The sequence below is a fragment of the Schistocerca gregaria genome, chromosome 2 (genome assembly GCF_023897955.1).
Source record: "Schistocerca gregaria isolate iqSchGreg1 chromosome 2, iqSchGreg1.2, whole genome shotgun sequence".
Lineage (NCBI taxonomy): Eukaryota > Metazoa > Arthropoda > Insecta > Orthoptera > Acrididae > Schistocerca > Schistocerca gregaria.
This window is the reverse complement of record NC_064921.1, coordinates 843,579,628-843,592,255: the sequence shown is the minus strand read 5'-3', so window position 1 is coordinate 843,592,255 and position 12,628 is coordinate 843,579,628. Positions and strand designations below refer to the sequence as shown.

Here is a 12,628-nt window from a genome sequence, read left to right as displayed (position 1 = left end):
TTTATGCGTATGACTGATGGGATGCTAAGATTTAATTTCCCGTCGGCGGCCTGGTCACTATAGACGGAGGAGCACAAGCTCAAATAGAGAAGGAAATTAGCCGTGTGCTTTTTAAAGGAACCACCTCGATATTTGGTTCTAATCGACTAAGGGAAAAACACGGGAATCCTGGCCTAACCAAACTACACTCCACAAATCCTTGTCCGACTGTCCATATCTAATATTTCCGGGTTTTTCCACTTTCTAAGTCCATCAGAGCGAATGAGGAAAACCTCTGAATATTTCATCATATTTAGAACTGTAAATCTTGTGTAGCTTCTCTTTTTTAATTCTGTAGTATAGCTTCAGACCCGTAAACTAACAAATTTTGTAGAAATTATAAATAACAAAAATATATATGTTTTCTTTTTTTCTTTGCTGTCATCGAAGTGAAGAACACGTTTGTTATTATATATAGTTTGATGAAACGGACTAATGTGAACGTTATGCATTTTTTATATTATTGGGAAACGCCAATGGTTATGGCCGCAACGAAGTACCCCTTGAGAGGAAATTTACGGGAACCATATTGAACTGATAAGACAGTAGACAAATCTGAACTAAAAAAAGTGTGAGACAGAGAGGAATCGTAGGAGAACTGTCCGTATCGTAAGAAATTTCTAAATATTAGGATGAAAGAACATACAAAGAAGCGAAGTAAGTCCTATACTTAAGCTGGATGCGACAACATAGAGACCGTGACATTACGTCCACTCACATATCAAATACTGTACATCGTAACGTAGATTCAATACCAGATCGGACACGCCCAGCATCTTGGCTGTACACGTGCATAAGTCTTTTTCCAATCCCTTCTACATCTCAGTTATACGATTATGGAACAGACTGTCCTGTAATCTGCGTCTCATCCAACACTACACTGCAACTCATTTCCTGATTTTACGCTTGTTTCTTGCTCTTTCTCCGACAGCCAACTTCTCCAGATTGGTTCCTGCTTTACTGTTCAAATATGTTGCTGACATTCCACAAGAACGTAATGAGGAAATTGCTTAGTGCTTACATTTCTTAAGTTCCACATATTCATTACAATACATATCATTTCATTATTCGTTGTTCTTTCCTTTTCTTCCGATACTCTTTCATCTGCTCATTATATTTCTTCTGCTGTATTCTAATTATTTCAGATCAGTTTCTTTCACTCTCCTGTCTTGGAATCCTCCGTATTCAATACCTTTCCCGTAAACACTTCCCTGTCAGTTGTGTTTTCAGGTTTTTTTCCAAATACGTTTCCACTTCGTGGTTTCAATTTGTTGTTGAATCATTATCCCTTAAATATTTCAAGATCTTTTTTGCTTAGTCTATTGTCTTTCATTCGATATAAATGCCCAGAAGCATACCAGTCTTTTTTTTTCTCATTGCTTCTGATATGTTTTCTGTGTTTCGACAAATTTCATCGTTACTTCCTAATTTCCAACTTTCCATAGTTTCTCGTGACCCTAATATTTTCCTAGTAATTAGTCTTTCTAGTATTTCTAAGGCATATAAGTTATAATTTAATGGTAAACATTCGTTTGCATATAGACATTCTAGGTTCGCTACTTAGTAATTTGTTAGTTTTGCATTTTTATTCAGACGTTTTTTGTTGTAAAGGTCTTTTGTTATACCATGTGCCCTTTCCATTTTATGTATTCTTTCTTCTATAACGGCTTTTTGCAAACCGTTTTTCTTGGATTATCGCCCCAAAACATTAGAATCTTTTAACCCTCTCTATTTGGGCAATATCTGGTTTCAAAATTCCTCTGCATATTTGTTATTATAAAATGTTCGTGTACTATGCACTATACACATTGTAATGTTGACTGAGTAGGATGTATATTTAAATGTAAGAGGCAACCTGGAGGACCTAATCTTGTCAGGTGAAATAAAGGATTAAATAAATAAATTACTTGGAGCACGCGATCTGACTTATTCAGATGTGTTTTTATTAAAATTGTCTTAAAGGTAGTACAATGACAAAGTTGACGGTTTTCGTCCGCTCAGTTTCCATCACTAGAATTCGGGGTAACGAGCCACATCCATGGCGTGTATAACTGGATCACATAATACTAACTTATGTGTGTCCGAGAAGTACACATTATGGCTCTGACTCGTTACCATGTAAAGTGCCGGACGGAGTTCAGGCGATGAATGCTTAGCATTCCAAATCCATCAACTCTGGCATTATACTGCCACCAGGACAATTTTAATAGAACATCTATCTTAGCTGAAGAAATAACACTGCGTAACTGAGCTCTGCGTCGATCTTCCCCGGAAGTTCAAAAGCGCACGGCCACTTTGTAATTGCTTGCTACGTGTTTTTCCGTGTTGGAAAGCAGTTCTTGAGTCAAGGCTTCAGTAGATGGAAATGAAGAGCATTTCGCAAGAAGATCTCGTCACCGAAAAATAAATCATTGCTCACCTGAAAATAGAGCGTGGAAGAGGTGATTTGTTTTTGAGAGTTCCACTCATTGCAACAAACCTTGAACCTCTGCAAGTCTCTCTGCGGACGTTGCTTACTACAGTGTGTCCATTTCTGTCATGAATGAAGTAGTACTCCGTGAAAAGCCGGACGAGTTTACTCTTTCTATTTTCTGAACACTTAATTGCTGGAAATTGGCTTCTTGCCTCTGAACGCCATAAATTTTGTGTTCTTTAAAGATACTAATAGTTTATGTAACTTAGTTGTTGTGAATAAAATATGAGCAGCTGTTTGGAGTGTGTTCTCACTATCAGCAACTACCATTTGATCACCGGTAAGGAGTAATGTCATCGAATAATTCCTTTCGTTGGAATCAGAGGTACAAAAACTTAATTTAGTTATGCATTGCCTCAGCATGGCGTCAGTAAAAATATTAAAATGAATCGGAGGCAGACTGCATTCTTGTACTGCTCCATAATTTGTCTTGGCTTAAGGTTTTCCATTTACTGCAATGACCATTTCTGATTCTGCACATACTTCCTACTACTTTTATTATCGTTATCTCGCATTGTTTTTCTCTGTTTACTCTGTAGAAATTAAGTTTACCACATGGGTCTCTCTGTTGAAGTTTCCGTGTTTCTCAGTGACTTGTCTAAAAGTAAAAGAATTTTCTGTGTTTTCGTAAAGCCCGTTTACTCTTGTAAGAGAATTTTTTCAATAATTATGGACATACTTGTAAGTATTACATAATGCAATAATTATGTGTATAAAGCAAACATATTACAAGCCACTGAAGATGCTTCATAAATAAAAGAAGCGAAACGCATGTGATAAAAAACAAAGTGCCTTGCATTTAGTAGCGAAGACGAACCAAATTTCCATAAATTCTGAAGCAACTAAGAAACTATGGAAAAGCGGAAAAAAATGACCAGTTACTTCTAGCTTCTGTGGTACTATTCTAAAATATATTTTACACTCCGTGTTTAGCAGAGAGATACCCCTATAGCTTTGGCAATTACTTATGCCTAGGGACAGGAACAAATCGGTTCATTTTACAGCCAAATTCGGGTTACTTTTTGCCGAATTTGGAGTTAATTTTTCCAAATTCGGCGCTACTTTTTGCCAAAATGGGCTTACTTTCTGCCAAATTTGGTGCTACTTTTTTGCTAAATCAGATGTTGTTTCTTGCCAGATTCGGTGTATTTACTTCCGAATTTGGTAATTTTTGCGAATTTCAGTGTTTTTTTGACAATTTCGGTATTATTTTTTTACCCGTTTCGTTGGTTTTTTCCTATCTCGGTGCTCCTTTTGACGCCACATCATACTTCGTCACGTGGGAAATAAACTGTTATTTTAAGACTACACATGAAGCTCAACCTTGAGAGAAAAAAAGGTAAATGCGATTTCAGTGTTCAGTAACTATCAGTTACGAATATTGTTAAACTGCCACTCTCAGATTTAAAACATTTATATTCGGGGAAAAAGGCAGATTTCACGATATTTCCAAGAAACTGCCGATCTCGTGTTATTACGCTAAAAACCGCCAACATCGCGTTATGTTTTCGCGTTATCATTTTCGCGAAGTTTCCTGCCCATACTTACGTCTTCTTTCATGAAAATAAGTATTTTTGCAGTTAATACCAGTCCTTGGGAATTTTCTTCTTTGTCCAACATTTTCTACAATTTATTCTCTTATCACGGGAAGACACTGATTACAAAACTGGTCAAGTAAATGCGCTTGCAGTAAGCTAGGACGCAGCCTGGAACAAACGACTTCGGCAACTTAGGCGCGACCCGCGAAAAGCCTACCGGATCGGCTTATGGCTCTGCAGCGGCCGTCTAGGCAGACCACAGCCTGCGATGTGTCCGTAATGAGCCGTCATTATCAAGCGGCCTGCTAACGGGACGGCCGGCTCCCAGGAGAGCAAAAAAATAAACGCTGGGACGGGATCCCAGCGCGCGAGCTGACGGATAAACAAGACCAGCCCGCCAGGGCGGATTAAAAGCACCCCCACCCACTACCCGTGTCTCAGCACTCCAGTTTTTTTGTTTATTGTCTCGCGACGGAGACCCATCTGTTTCTCTGATTAATGACACGAGACGATTTATCTGCACCTTATTTTGGCTGGAGTGGCGAAAGCAAAACATTCGATAACGCCAGCAGAGACTCGGCTCATATGTTCCAGAAGGCCGTTTTCGCGCCAGATAAGGCGCCACTTGTGAGAGTAATTTAAATCCCAATAGCACTGAGTAGAGACAAGACACAAGGCGAAAAGCCACCTGTTTATATTCGCTAAAGCGCGAGCTGAGAAACCATCCGGAAAACTACGTCTTATCCAGTCGAATTAGCGAGACGTGTCAGTGTTAAAGAACAACGCTCTTGCCTCATGTCTGTACAAATATCCTCATTAAGATGCAACACTCCTTTTATTCCTCGTACTCATACGATTCACTAAATCTATACGAGATTCTCGACGAAACTTTTTGCGCAGAAGGGCCTGTAATTTTCTTAGATGGTGACGCAAAGGCAAAAGCTTACCCTTGGTACGTCTCGAGCTAAGTTAATAAAGTACTTTAAAGCCATATTCACTGTTAATTGACCTTCGCTGTATAAAAAATATGAATAGGTTTTTCAGAAGCCGCTACCAGTCACGTGCTTTGTTTCGGTAGCCAACTTGCTTCTGGTGCACAGTAGAGTTGATTGTGTTGTGTTTCATGCGTCCTCTGCAAATTAATGGACGGTGATTAACAAGGTCCAAGGAGCAATAGTAGTGGAGTTAACTCAACAAACCACTGGAAACAGGCATTTCATATGAACAAATATGACTACAGAAAAGTCCAAGACTGTGAAGAACAACTTTTTAATATTTATGTGTGCTTTTCTAAAATGTATTTTATGTTGCCATTGTGAGGTTTGTACGTCGAACCATGTTGCTCCGTTAAATAATTCGAGTCAACAAAATTTCATGAGTGAAGCAGTTTATATCTATGCTCCCTAAGTCTCTTTACGTTACCTCTATAATCCACCCCACCCCCCTCCGTTCCTTAACACCTGCTTCACTGGCGAATGGTGCATGGGGGAAGAATGACTGTCGGTAAACATATGCATGAGTACTAACTTAGCTCATTTTCTTGCCGTGATCATTTCGCGTGAGGTATGTGGGACGATGTAAAATGCTTCTCTACATTTTTAAGGAATTTACGATCTCGGAATTTCAATAGTAAACTTCTCCGTGATGAAAAACGTCTCTCTTGCAGTGTTTGCCACTGGAGTTTGTTGAGCATCTACTTAACGCTCTCATGCCGCCATTTCTTTGGACGTTCTGTATCTCTTAAATCAACCCAAGAAAGAAGATTAGTATCTGACGCCCATCGACGATGACGTCATTAGACGCCAAGCATAAATTCGGACAAGGGAATGTGGCGAAATAAAATACATACATTTCTCGTACGAACCATAGTTGTATTTGTCTCAGTCTGATTATGGAACCTCGCCGAAAACATAAATAAAGTTGACACGATGGAGATTTCAACCGAATGCTAATCGATTATCTTGACCGTTGTGCCCTTAGTTCGATCAAGTGACAAATTGAACCAAATATGTTACTTTTAAATGGATCGGTACATGGCGTTTAGCGACGTTCAGATAAGTCGTGCAGTGACGCTTGTTAACGTTGGATTTGAAAACTTCCGCAAAGTAACTGAGATAAGTCTGGTAGTTCCTATGTTGCGTTGAAACAAGAATATAGGCCGAGGTTACTGAGAAGTATTTCTTGTAGGTCCTTGTTTACACGACGGAGATACAGTTTCAGCTATGATTTTTTTTTTTTGTAATGAGATCGCTCGTTAACATTTGGATGCTTACAAGTGTATTAGCAATACTATCTGAAATACGTGTATTTCTTCATATTTAGTCCCTCATACACGCAGCATGTAACGACGCAGTCAGGCATGAAACCCTTTTCCAGATTAACACATTTCGAACATATTTTTGAGAAACATTTTGAGGCCAACAAGAGGTAAGTCACGGCATTCTTCGAGTATCATTCAGATATGTATATCGTTTAAATTTGGCTTAATATTTCGACCAATACAGTAATCAACAATAATAATAGTCTAACAGGTGTCCCTGGTCGCATTATCATTTGCCGAAAGCCTTGTTTCAGTATCGCGAGCATTTCAGATTTTGTTTATGACAGTAAGAGGTAGTTTCCTGTAGCGGCACTAGGCGACAAAGACGAATGGAAAATAGGCTGACTATTGTAATGGTCGCTAATCGCCATTTGAGGTAGCAACGCGCGATTTATCAGTCCGGTTGGTTTGTCGAAACGTATTACAATATCGTAGACGCACACTTGGTCAAAAGGCGATCTGGTCTTAATGGAAATACGATATAAAACGATGCGTTAATTCGGTGTGCATCAGTGAACTGAGACATCGCACATTGATCTTGGCCAATTATGTGGCTGATCCGCATAACACAGCTGTTTGAAAACATTCATAGTCAAATTTATTCCCAAACTTTCAGTTTGCTCACTAGTATAACAGTCACGCGTCTGTGTATCAAGATAACAAATTGCAACTCTGCGAGATTTGTTTGTCTTTCTATTTGTTATTCCTCAGAAACAAAACTCACTGTTGTCGAGAAACACGACAGTATGTTATAAGCAAACTATAAAAATAGATATTAAATTTGAATGTCGCGTTGGAAAATTCCCAGTGCTCTATTTGTTAGTGCTATCGTTTCATTGCTAAAGATAATTTTTACACTGCAATTTTTCACATTACCTTTGAGCTCTAATCTATGTATTCAGGTTGTTTAGCACCGTCATATAGCGTGCATTCGCGACCGTCTTGTCTGGTAATCCGAATATCAGGTAATGGGAGGAGCAGTACCGTGTAATATTTCAAACACTAAACTTTATTAACATTGTCATTATTATCATTGTTACTGCCACTTTACAAATATTATTTTTCCGTAAGTGTAAAAGAATAGTTCAAGGTTTTATTTTGCCTTGTGCAGTGCGTTTAACTGAGTGATGTTTATTAAACAAAAATGTTCTACAAAAAGTCTTTCAACATATTATATTTGAAATGAACGAGTAAAATGCTGGAAATGAGATAACCGAATTAGTCGTCATTAGTACTACACGTAAACCATCTAACAACCACACTTCTCTTGAAAATAGAAGAAAACATAAGTACAATTATAATCAGTAATGCACAAAAATATTCTCAAAACTCTAAGATCATCGTTTAAAAAATTAAAGACTGCGCTAAGCAACCAAAAATGTGTAACAACACGAAATAAACAACTAGTGCCTCGATGTTACTATCAGTCCATCTTCAAAAAAAGCTCACTGCGTATTCATAAATAAAAATATCGTTAACAGCTCTTGAACTATTTTCACCACTTTACATATAATTTTGTCTGTGAGGACTCAGGTACCGTAAGCGATATTTCTTTAATCACACAAAGAGGATTGTTTCACATTTAAACATTTACTTGAGGACAAACTACTTCTACTGACAATACGTTTAGCGAAAAATATTTTCTGCCGTAGATGAGGTGCTCTATGTACGAAAGTAGGTAACATGAAATTTTTAAACAGTAAGTAGGCTGTAACGACTGAAAAGTCTCAATAATTCATCGTCAAATATATATACAACACTTTGTCTTTTCATGACATGTACATATTTTTCCAAAGGACTATGGTCGTAAAAATTTCAAACTTTGGCTCAAGTTCCGCTATTTTCTTGTTTTATAGAGGAGACGAAATAACAGGACCTTTAATTTAAATTTTCAGGGGTACACAAAATCAGACTTAACTATAAATATTTTATGAGAAAACAATACAGCTACAAAGAATGTAATTACTTCTTTACGTATAACCATACAGAAATTCAATTTTTTTCCGTCATAACTCATACAGCGTTTTGACATTGTAGTAAATACTAGTATTAACATATGTCATAAGCAAGTTACTATAAAGTGCTGTACAGTAAAAAATTAACACAGACCGCTTCTATTAAATACGTATCTTTCAGAGATATAATTTAAAATCACAATGAGTTTCGACCGCGGTCTTCGTCGATGACGGAACCCGACAACAAACGTAAGCCAGTTGCAGTGCATTTTCAGACAATTTGTGGTCAAGTGTTGGAATTAAATGCCCATAAAGAGTAACTTACAAGTGCAAAGTTTGCTGCCCTGAGTAAACGTAGGGCACATTTTCAACAAATAAAATTAAAGGAGCGGTAATTTTCCATAAAACGGAATTTAAAGCAATTTTATCTTCGGACTGCTGCATCGCTGACCTTGGGCAGTGCAGTGATATTCCAGAAGTTTCCGGCAGTGACGTTCGTACCTTACAAATTGTAATTAACACAGAACCCTCAGCCAGACATGCGCCAATATCCACACTTATGCAGCGCAGTGTTCTTTTCCGTGCAAAAATAGCAGTGTTATTATCTTGAGAAAGCAAGTAGATATCGCGCTGGTGGGAAACTGTAGCGAAATATCACGCCTTATAAGTGCCATTATCGCTTTAAATGCAGCTGTATTCCTGAAAAAGATGATACAACAAAAACCTATCTCCACCGCGCTGATGAAAAATTATATTTGCAGGCGAAGTAAAATTCTACAACTATTCTCCTGACACACACACAAGACCATATCGGATAGAGAAAAACGCAAAGACAGATATGTTCGTAGATGCCACGTCAGTGAGGAGACTAAACAGTATATAGGCCTAGTTCAAATTGCATAACTACGGTCTATCTTGTTTTTGACTGGCACATCCTATTATCTGTTGGTGTAGTTCAAAATGTATCAGCCTATTTATCCCGGTAAACTTTCTTCTCTCCGACATCGGTCGCACGTAGGTAATAAATCGTTGCTATGTCACATGATTTTTTTTTTTTGCGAAATAATGTTAGCCATTAATTTTACAAGAAATTTAAATTAAAAAAAATCTGAAATAAACGATTTTGACGTGCTGCGTAAATTATAAAGCCAAAGATATCGACATTCACAAACTAGACCATGAAGGAAAAGGAGTCAAATAACAACACGATGAAAATATACACTAGTTTCAGAACACTGCACGATTGTGAATCATGTATCGGACGCTTGCTTGTTCTGAAGTTGTTTCCCAGAACTTCGCAACTTTGAGGCAATGGACACCTCAGTTAGCCAATTCAGAAACTACTATTTTAAAGTGTCACACGGTTAAATAGATCTCAGGCTGACAGGAAATAAAACCTACTGAGAATTTCATCCCGTAACGTTGTCGTCTATTTAATCCGTGCCATCGCCGAATTCAAGTTATGCATCGACTTCGACTTTGCGATATTCTCTCTCTTTGAAAGTGATGCAGATTTTCCGCAACGTATTCATTTTATGGTGACAGTAGCGTACTTTTGTTTCGATGGTCAGAAGATACATACAAATAAGATGATTTCGTATATATATTTTCACCTGTCCGGCCAGCGAAACTGTCACAGCGTAGTCTGAAAAATTACGAGTATTACGGAACACTCTTCAGTGCAAAATGTGTAAGAGTAATATGACATATTCTGCGATGAACGACACAGCGTATTTCGTACGACAATTGATCATTTATTCTCCTGTATTATTTCCGAACTGAGTGTGGTAAAAATGATGTCAACACGTCCGCCAACGATAGCATTCCATTTTGCTTTAAATGGAGAACAGAGCCAGTAGATTCATTTTATCTAACTCTAGCATTTCTCGTGAATAAAATTATCCTTCCTCCAACTATTCACCCTTCCAGCTTGACATAGCACTTTGGTAATAATGCCGTACTGAATTAGACCTGACGGTTGTAGTTCAGGCAGCACGTCTGAATATCATTCATTTCTCTATCCTTCTTCTTAATATCTGTCTGATGCACTGACGACTAAGGAACGCGATCATCTTATAGATAATTTATAAATTCGCAAAATTCATTTAATAAGTAGAAATCTTCTCTTTCCATAAAATCGATAAAGCACGTTCCTTTCATTTTCTACCATTTGTAAGGCAATCTTTAGGTGAATCGACATAACCGAGTCTAGAGCGTAATCACTGATACAGTATGTTCTATTTGTATAATGCTTATTTTTATTCACATTGACGGTGTGTCTGCCATTTCTAACATCAGTCTGGATTTTCGTCTACGCTATTCTGAATTTTGCTAGTGATTAGTTTTAGCACTAACAGTGCGATGCTCAAGAAAGCCCTCCACGAATATAAAAGAGGGCGAAGTCGATTTAAGACGTACGCCAAGGCTACAGTCGATTGTAACTACTATTAAAGTAAATAAAGGAGAAGAGGAACGAGATTCACCAATTTATCTAGACGTACATTTTCGTCCGAAAGGCAGAATAATCGTGTCAGACATACTAAGCACTTCGACAACATTTCGAATTATTGTGTATGTCTTGCGCAGATATCGGACTGTTAGGCAGCGTACTGTTCATAAATGAAGCCTGTGCCACAAAGCGAACGAGAGAACGATAGTCTAGATCGCCGATGGATAGTATTTATTTTATTGTTATCTCTGGTTGTATGGCTAGACGAAAAAGCCCGCCGTATCACTACTACTACACTCATATGAATGAGAAAAAAAGCAACGAAAGTTACATTAATTACATAACAAACCTGGTGTGTAAACTGGTACGCGTAGACCCTTCTAAGAAATGTGCATGGCCTTTTGACCAGTTTATACGCCAGACGTGCTATCCATCCGTAGTCTAGACGATCGTTCGTCGCGCAGTACCGGCTTCAGCGCGACTGACAGCGATTCCCTCACCGGTTCGAAACTCCGCACCTCCTCCCTCACGTTCTCACAGCGGAGCCTTCCATGCGGAAGCGCAGCGGGGGCACTCACTCGCGCGCGGAGACTCACCTGCGTGTGGGCGGCCGTGGCGACGGCGGGCGAGGCGGCCGCACAGTGCCTATTGTTGCGCCGAGTCCGCTCCGCCGGCATCACGTGGGGGCGCCACCCCTCCACGCCGCCACCTCGGTGACGTCACGGCCAATAGCGTCGCGCGCCGAGCGGGGGCGCCCGCCCGCCGTTGGCCGTCGCCCCCGGACTGGCGCGGGCCACGCCCCCTCACCCCCCACCATGCCGTCCCCACCCGCCGCAGCGCCGGGAGGGGAGTACGCGAAATTGACGAGAAGAGTACCGGCAAAATAAAACGATCTCTCTCCCGCCTGCCGCTTCTCGCTCTGCTTTTTTTTTTCTTTTCTACAGAGAGGAACGAACACGTGTTTTTATTCCTGTTTGTGTTTGTTACGGCACGGTTTTAGTGGGAATTATTGTTGTGGAGGGGCGGGGGAGGGAAGCTGTTTAGTAATGTTAATGGTGTGTGTTCTGGGAGGGGCCTAAAACAACCTGCAATTATAATTTAATCGCGCGCTAAGTGGCGGCCGTTGTGGCAGCTAAATCACTTCCACTCTCAACTCCGCTCGTAAACTGACCGCCCCATAATATCTCAGTCTCTCGCGAGATTTTAGACTAGGCCACTCTGAGTTCAAACAAAATGTCGAAAACAGACACCTCGAAATTAACACACTTCTTTTCTCATACATAATCCATTCGTATAATACACCGAAGCACCTAGACAATAAAAAGGTGGAACAAAAGCGGCGAAAACTTGTTTTTCTTACAAAGAGTGAAATCTTTCATGATGAATAAATGAGGATGCTCTTTTGTGACGTCTGTCGGCCGGAGTGGCCGTGCGGTTCTAGGCGCTACAGTCTGGAGCCGAGCGACCGCTTCGGTCGCAGGTTCGAATCAAGCCTCGGGCATGGATGTGTGTGATGTCCTTAGGTTAGTTATATTTACTTAGTTCTAGGCGACTGATGACCTCAGAAGTTAAGTCGCGTAGTCCTCAGAGCCATTTGAACCATTTGTTGTGACGTCTCGGTTTGTACAAATCTCGTATTACTAGCAGAAGTGTACGGTTCTTTCGCGTGCAAGATTTCGCAAGAAACAGTCAACAATTAGAAACAAGTATAAAGAAAATGCCTGTTAGAGTGTATGCTTTTGTAATTATGTTTTCTTTACCTTTAAAAAGTATCAGACAGTTAGGGCTACGTGGGTCTTCTCACGTTTGGTAAAATGAAAATTCATCAAAACCAGTCTCGATACATATCACTTT

The 12,628-nt window shown here is 39.5% G+C and overlaps 1 protein-coding gene across 1 annotated transcript in view; it reads right to left on the bottom strand.

Moving 5' to 3' along the window:
• LOC126335199 (homeobox protein unc-4 homolog) overlaps nt 1–11,430 on the bottom strand; it is a 145,083-nt gene extending 133,653 nt beyond the window's left edge. Inside the window, exon 1 of the mRNA XM_049998210.1 lies at nt 11,371–11,430. The gene's annotated coding sequence lies outside the window, so the exon portion shown is untranslated. The remainder of the gene's footprint in view (nt 1–11,370) is intronic.
• Between the last annotated feature and the right edge of the window lie 1,198 nt (nt 11,431–12,628).